This window comes from Astatotilapia calliptera, chromosome 2 (genome assembly GCF_964374335.1).
Source record: "Astatotilapia calliptera chromosome 2, fAstCal68.1, whole genome shotgun sequence".
Lineage (NCBI taxonomy): Eukaryota > Metazoa > Chordata > Actinopteri > Cichliformes > Cichlidae > Astatotilapia > Astatotilapia calliptera.
This window is the reverse complement of record NC_137423.1, coordinates 19339942-19348394: the sequence shown is the minus strand read 5'-3', so window position 1 is coordinate 19348394 and position 8453 is coordinate 19339942. Positions and strand designations below refer to the sequence as shown.

At 43.0% G+C, this 8453-nt stretch overlaps 1 long non-coding RNA gene across 1 annotated transcript; it reads right to left on the bottom strand.

Moving 5' to 3' along the window:
* Window positions 1-6388: 6388 nt before the first annotated feature.
* Window positions 6389-8085, bottom strand: LOC145430869 (uncharacterized). Its single transcript, XR_013911186.1, has 3 exons — window positions 7591-8085; window positions 6837-6918; window positions 6389-6666 (listed from the first exon to the last, which is right to left on the bottom strand). It is a non-coding gene; the product is annotated as an uncharacterized LOC145430869 (long non-coding RNA).
* Between the last annotated feature and the right edge of the window lie 368 nt (window positions 8086-8453).

Genomic DNA, 8453 nt, shown 5'->3' with positions numbered 1-8453 from the left:
TGCTAACGGCTGTCTAAATGACTCGGGTAAAGTTTGTAGCATGCTTGTTGTTTTTGTCTGCTTCCACTTGTCTTTGCACTAGGATGATGTAAATGTGCAGTCATATTCGTTGTGTTCCCACTAGTGCTTTCAGGTTAATCTCGTTGAAATGACCTTAACGCCACAACACGGCAAATCTCCGTTAACGAGCTACCCCTGATCGCCCCGTGCGTGGGGCTAGACGGCCAACACGTTAACGAGCTAACTGCGATAACACACTAGTTCCCACCCATGTAATTAAGCATTGCGTGGCACATCCAACATACTGTTTTACTTTAGTCCATGAGCGCTTACCTTCAGGGTCATACGTCACATGAAAACCAAAATAGTTCCAAACGCCAGATCTGAATGAGGGTGGGGAAGGTTCAATTTGCCATGTTGCAAGGAGAGCTTAAGTTCTGTCTCGCTAGCTTGCCCTGCGCTCTTCCTTCTGATGATGCTGTCTGTGTTGAGCTCTCAGTGGATCTGCGCTCGACAGTGCAGCCTAGGCGGAGTAGTCGAACGCAGATTCACTGAGCGCTCAACACAGACAGCATTGTCAGAAGGAAAGTTGATAAAATAAATTACAAATTTTGTATTGTTCGATACATATGCGTACCGAACCGAAAGCACTGTATCGAACGGTTCAATATCGATACGAATATCGTTGCACCCCTAATATATATATATATATATATATATATATATATATATATATATATATATATATATAGATATATATATATAGATATATATATATAGATATATATATATATATATATACAGGGAGTGCAGAATTATTAGGCAAGTTGTATTTTTGAGGAATAATTTTACTATTGAAACCAATATAACATCTCCACATTCACAAATATACATTTCTGACATTCAAAAACAAAACAAAAACAAATCAGCGACCAATATAGCCACCTTTCTTTGCAAGGACACTCAAAAGCCTGCCATCCATGGATTCTGTCAGTGTTTTGATCTGTTCACCATCAACATTGCGTGCAGCAGCAACCACAGCCTCCCAGACACTGTTCAGAGAGGTGTACTGTTTTCCCTCCTTGTAAATCTCACATTTGATGATGGACCACAGGTTCTCAATGGGGTTCAGATCAGGTGAACAAGGTGGCCATGTCATTAGTTTTTCTTCTTTTATACCCTTTCTTGGCAGCCATGTTGTGGAGTACTTGGACGCGTGTGATGGAGCATTGTCCTGCATGAAAATCATGTTTTTCTTGAAGGATGCAGACTTCTTCCTGTACCACTGCTTGAAGAAGGTGTCTTCCAGAAACTGGCAGTAGGACTGGGAGTTGAGCTTGACTCCGTCCTCAACCCGAAAAGGCCCCACAAGCTCATCTTTGATGATACCAGCCCAAACCAGTACTCCGCCTCCACCTTGCTGGCGTCTGACACATATATATATATGTATATATATGTATATATATATATGTGTGTGTGTGTGTGTGTAGCGGAGGAAGACCATTTGTGTTGTTGTATTCATATATACAGTGTAAGATCATTGTGAGTGTGTGTGTACTTCTATCAATAAGCGACTTAGTGCTTTCCTGTGTATGTGTGAAAGCTGAACAAAAGGTGTGTGCATCCATGATAAGTTGTTGACGGTTTCATATCCACTCTGGGGTCCCAGTCAGACAACTGAAGAAAGAAAAAAGCAGGCAGATGAAAAGATGAGCGGCGAGAGGAAAAAACACATTATGGCACCTCCCAAAGAGTCAGAAAAGCCACTGATGTGTTGTCTCGTCTCCATCCACGTGTGTGTATGTGTGTCTTTTTCGTTTTTATCTTATACCCTTTAAGTCTATCACATCCTCCCATTCATGCAGTTGGCTCACTCTGACAAGTTACGCAAAAGCTTGCAGACATGGAGCTCTGTCTCCACCTGTGTGTTTTTAAGCATGTATGGTTGGATTGTGCTTTATACCACAGTAAGCCTTTCCATTCATTTTTCTGTCTTCCAGCAAGCCTGTGGCCCCTTCGTTTTTTAAATTGGCTTTAACAGAATCCCCTGGAGGTTCTTTTGTTCTTTGCTTTGTCAAATCTTCTTTCCTTTTGTCAAATGATATGATGTGGGGAGAGAAAAGATTGGGAAGGACCAACAGATGAAAGAAAAGATCAAAGACTATCAAGAATAGAAGCAAATGTTGAAATGACATGGGTGCATGAGCAAGCCCAGAAAGGAACTGGCCTCGGTCTTAGTACCTTTATAATAAGCAGGTGTTAATTGCAACAAGTCCATGTTTATGACTTGAATTCAGCTGGAATCAAACAAAATTTTGGTTTTAGAAAAGTGCAAATCCAACCTGAATGTAAGATGGCATCCACAGATTTAACCTCAACATTACATAGCTCCAATTTCTGAGTTATACAAAGGTTGAAAGAAAACTTCTGAATAGCAGAGGTTGGCAGCATTCGCTCTTCTATGACACTCATTTTATTTTTTAATTTTGTAATTTTTTTTTTTTTGCCTGTCCCGTTTGGATCTTTAGCCATCAGAATTGTTGTCTGAAGGCCAAGAAAGATGCCAAAGTGGATTTACTTTACCAAGTGGATCATCATGGCCTTGCCATGTTTGTCCATTTGATTGACCTTTATTATAATTATGTATGTATTTGATTTTCAGTTGCTACAGACGGGACAGACATGACTGGGGGGTAGGACAGGGAGAAAGAATGAAAGAAAGAGAGGGAGAGAAAGAAAAATAGAGGAGAGAAGAGATGGTGAGAAAGGGGGGAAGAAAAAAAAGAAACAAAACACCTGAGTCACCTGTATGGAGATAAGAAAAAACAGAAGAGAAAACAAACAACAAAGAGCAACATAATAAATACGACACCATCACAATAAACTAGCTAACAGTAGGTAAGAGTTGATACTAAATATTACATGTTATTGTGCAGCACGCAAGATCGACAGCGCACAATGTGCTTTGAGGTAGCAGCCAAGAAAGGTGTAGTTGGTGTCTGTGAAGACCTGTGTGCACACCTGTGTGGATCAGCATGCTTGTATTCAAAAGGTTTCTCCATGTAGCGATCTGCTAGGGAGTGTGGGGAGCCATAGCCCCGTCCCCCAGGGCATGAAGCAGGTATGGAGGAGATCCAGGCCCCAGACATCCAGAGGCCCCAGAATACGAGGACCCAAGGAGGACCACCGGGGGGCAACCGTGCCACCCTCCTGGGAAGAGCTGAGAAGAGCCCCAAACGAGAGGTCACCCAGCAGCTACGGAGAAGAGGCCAGAGGGGGTTGCAGTGACTGCGGGGCTCTGCCGGCAGCCAGCTGTGCCAGAGAGGACCGGTCCTCAGGCCCAGAGGCCTGAGGGCACCCCACCCCCGGGAAGGGGCCCAGCCGGGCCACAGGTGCCAGGCCCCGCCAATTGGCCACCAGGAGTGAGTCGGTACATACATGAGCGCCCAGCCCCAGACACCAAGAACCACCAAACCACCGTCTGAGGACATCAGCCACCAGCAGGGAGTGTGGTGAGGGGAGATAGGCCTCTATACCTCGGAGAACCTGAGATGTTCCCAGAGAGTCTAAGACCCAAGCTGACATATAAACACAGACGAACAGGCGCACACAGACACAAACGTGCATTCGCACCCCGATTTGTGTATATGACACTCATTTTAAAGCGAATCATGCAGTATAATAAGTATCATTATAAGTTAGCATGTAACCTGTGTATAATCCAGTAATATAATAAAACCATCATAATGATCATTTTAACGTGAGTGAAACAAAATAGTGTGTAAATAAGCAGTTTTTTGGTGGTATTTTGATTGTCTACACTGTGCTGTGATAGTAACTTTAATCTCCAGTTAGTTTGCTCTGGTAACATTCTGTTGGTTGTGTCCAGGCTAGAAAGCCTTGTGGGGGCAACCGTGCCACCAAGAGGAAGCTGGGTCCAGGTGTTTGAGAGCTCCTCCCACCAGGTGGAGGCTTCCGGTGATGAGGACGTGGATCTCCGCGGCCTCACGGAGGGGAGCGGCTTTGGCCGTGACACTCTGTTCTTGTGTCCTTCTGGAGCTCCAGATCCAAGGAAAAATGTGGGTCCCCTTGTTCTCCTTTGGGATTTAGGATTCTCTCCTATGACTGTTTTTCTCTTGACAAAGTCTGCACACTTTGTTAACTTGTTGTATATTTGACAGGGTAACCAAACTAAATGTGTATTTCTTTTTAGAAGAATAACATTTACAGTAAATAACTAGTTAATTTAATCTGTATATCTTTGGACTATAGGAGGATGCCAGAGGAAGCTCACAGAGGTGCAAGAAAAACATAGATAGAGCTAGACAGCAAGGAGGTTCAAACCAACAACCCATGTTCTGCAAAACCACAGTGCTAAACTCTTACCTGGACATGTTGGATGACCATTATTGTTTATCAGTAACGGTGTGTTCACACCGAACGCGATGGACGCGAAAAAAAAGCCCCAAACGCCCCTAATTTGACCCGTGCACATTCGCACCTCTACGCGTGTCCAAGAAAAATCCATCGCGCCCCAAAATATCATATTTTAACGCGCGTGAACCGGAAATGTGGGAGGGATGTGGGAGGAAGTTGTGCCAGACCGGTATCTTTGCAAGATATCAGCTGTCGAGCTAGCGCTTGAAGAGAAAGTCTCCCTTCTCTATTTACTGTGGAGAGCAGAGCAGCGGCGTTAAGGACGTCCTCGCCGTACCTGGGTCCATCAGGTCCTCCAGAGGTGTGAGCAGTTTGGTGAGTTTCACCACTTGCTCCAGGAGCTGCGCCTGGATGACGGCAGATTCCAGCGCTATCACCGTCATTCACTCGGCCAGTTTGAGGACCTGCTGTCCCGCGTCGGTCCCAGAATCGCCCGTCTAGACACCAATTACAGGCGCTCAATCCCACCTGCAGAGCGCCTGTCCATCTGCCTGAGGTTAGTAAAAGTATTTAATACGGTAGTCCTTTATTGATACCTGTGCTAATATATGCTAAACCATCCATTTATACACTGCTAACATGGATGTGCTATGCTAACAGTGAATGCTGTCGGTGTTTACTGAAAGCAAACTGTGGTACAGAGACGACTCTTTATAATATTTCTAGTGATACTCAGAAGGTCTCATCAAGTCCCGATTTAATTCGATTTATGCTGTTAACAGTGTTTGAATGATAGCATGGCTGTGGTGTCCTATCAATGTATGCGCTCGGTGTTTGCTGATATCAAACTGTAGCATTAGGACCACTGAGTTAACCTTTGTAGTGATACTCACTCCTTTTTATTTAGACCTGGTTTGATTCTGGGATAGTTGAATATTTGTATATAATCCCTGCAGCTGTCAGACTCTATAACAGGGGTCACCAGCCTTTATTAAAACAGAGTTAGATAAAACTGAACAGTTTGGTTCATCTTTAGTTACATGGTTCTATCTTGATAAGCTGTCTTATCACAGATTAATTTTTCAAAAATATTAATGATTTAAGCAAGGAAAGGGCTACATGTCAACATACAACTCTTTATTTCTATTAATGTCTCACTTCATTCCTACCTGATTGACATGTTTAGGAATTATGAGTGATTGGCTCACTGTAGTTGTAAAAGTTGCTACCAATCAAATTATAATATGTTAAAGTTAAAACAAAACACAACTGTTTTAGATATTATCTAATATACATTTTGTAATTATCCTTATAATTACAAAATGTTTTATGTAAGATTTAAGTTTTTTGATTTAAATCTGACATCACAAAAGTATTTTGGAATTTGAATAATGTATTTTGTAACTGCAGTACACATAATACTGATTTTGAACAATTTTGTCCAGGTTCCTTGTCACCACGGACTCCTTCAGCACCAAGCGTTCAGTTACAGAGTCGGTGTGTCAGATCACCCCCCAGGCAGCGACGGCCATCTGGGACTGTCTAGTGGACGACTTCATGGCTGTGCCTTCACCTGGAGACTGGCGGTCCATCACAGAGGGATTCCAGGAGCGCTGGAACTTCCCTCTGTGCTGTGCAGCTCTGGATGGGAAGCACGTCCAGACAAAGGCACCCTATATATCATATAGGAGACACACACACTGATATACACTAAATATTTATTTCATTTCTTTTTTGTGGTGCCCAAATTTATGCACCTGCTTGATTTTGTTTAAACAATTATTGCACACTTCTTGTAAATCCAGTAAACTTCTTTTCACTTCTCAAATATCACTGTGCGTGTCTCCTGTATGATGTGTTTAACTGACATTTTTTATTGTAACAACCAACGATTTATACAGGAAAATGATGTCTATTAACAATGTTGCCCAAACTTTTGCATCCCACTGTATTAGTATATTTTGTCATTAGTATAATATGAAATAAATTCTACATGTGTCAAGTCGTGTGCCAACATTTGCTGTGTAGTAGAACTGAGACATTAGTCATTATAAAAATTTATTTGAAATAATATTAGAATTCTCAAACAGAAAAACATTAAACATAAATATATAAAATATAAGTATTTACAGAGAGACAGGAATAAAAAGGACCAGCTGCTCTCCAGAGCAGGAAAAAGGCTGAGGAGGAAATGCTCCATTGGAGACTGGTGTGGCTCCAGCTCCACCACCGATGGACTGTCCTGGGACCTGTCCCTCATCTGCCTCGGAGCCGTCCTCCCCTGTGGGCCTGTAAAACAGCACAAAACACAAAGAAATGAGAAGACTGCTACTAGATTTTAATTTCAACATTGAAAAAAACAAAAACAGGATATAATCAGATTGGTTGTAGACATTTAGTAAAGGTGATCACAAGGCAATCCCACCGAGTAAAAAGGTATCAGTGCTTGCTGTACATACCTGTGGGTGCAGCAGCAGGAGCTCAGGGACTGGGCAGCCAGGAGAAGCAACAGGGGATGCTCTGCTTCAGAATCAGTTGGTTCTATCAATACAGTATTAAATGTTAACAGGTTGAATATAATAATCATAGAGTAGACAGTGGTCCCTCATTTATTGCAGCAGGGGTTCTCAGAATAACTAGCCCCTGGTCACGCACTTTATACACTTTTTTCCACACACACACATGAACATTGGTCACAGTTCTCACAATTGATTCTCAAAGTGCAAACCTTTGTAGATTGCAAAACGTAAAAGTATTATTATGTCGCCGTTTGTCTTCATCTGCCTGCCACTTTCGTGTGCCTTTTTCCCTCGCGGTGCAGGTGTCTATTTCCGAATGAGGCTCATAGTTATGGGTGTTTTTGTACTGTTTTTTTCTATTGGACGTGAGGGTTATCAAAACCAAACATGATAAATTTGGCAAGCGCAGGAGACACGACACGGAGCAGATTTGTCGATCAGGCTGCAGAATGCAATGCTGTGGGGTGCAAGAAAAAGAAAATTTTAAAAAAGAGGCAGTGACGGATGAACAGCGGGACCGCTGTGTGCTGTTTATTAATAAACAATAAAATATATTCTTAAATGACAACATGCCTAAAAGCAGAACGGTATTTGTACGTCAGTGGGAAAATAGCGGTGGCTTGCTAGCTTTTGTGCGGCTTCCCCGGGTCAGTGAAAACTTTAGACAAAACTTAAGAGAAATGAATGAACTTACCAGGTTGCCCGATCTCTTTACATATCTTCCTCCAAGCTCGGTCCTTTATATTCCTGTCTCAGTCCAGAAAGCAGCTGGTGTCGTATGGCTCCAGGTTATTTGCTACGGCATTGATTAGCCTTCTATTGAAGAATAAAGGGCTTTGGCTGGATCTGCCCCTTTGAACTAGGTAACAGCCACGTCACCAGGCTCCTGATTGGTTGTCGCGGCGCGATTTGACGCTGGAGTTCAGATTTTTCCAACTCGAGCGGTGGACGCGAAACGCGTGTATGCACAAAATGCAACACAAAAACTCACGCGCGTGGTTTTTTTCACGAGTCAAACGCCTGAAACGCGCTACACTCACGCGCGTTTCAGGCGTTTTCGCGTTTTCGCGACACAAATCTGCTTCCGAATTTTCGCGGGAGCCGCAATCGCGGGTCATCGCGCCTTTCCATTGACTTTACATGTAAGCCTGACGCTCTGCCTGCCTCTATCGCGTTCGGTGTGAACACACCGTAAGACTAGCTGGAATAACTGGCAAGAAAAATAAATTTGAGCACCAGACAAACGAGTGCAACCTTTGAGAAAACACGTAAAAAAATAATACCATGTGTTAGAGTGAGACACACTGAAGCAAGCAAAAGAAAGAGGTAGAGCAAGAGAGAAACACAGCAGAGAGGCGAGCGGTTTGGAGATGGAGAGGAAGGACTATTAGATAGAGGCGAGCAGGTCCTCAGAGTCAAAGAAATGAGAAGAGTCTTATATCTGGAAGTATGTGTTCTTCTTTCTTATGTCCCTGTGGTGCTCAGATAAACAGGCCCAAACAGAAACACTGAGGAGTTTACGGTTTTTGTCAAAATCGTTGTTGGCGACGAATGTCC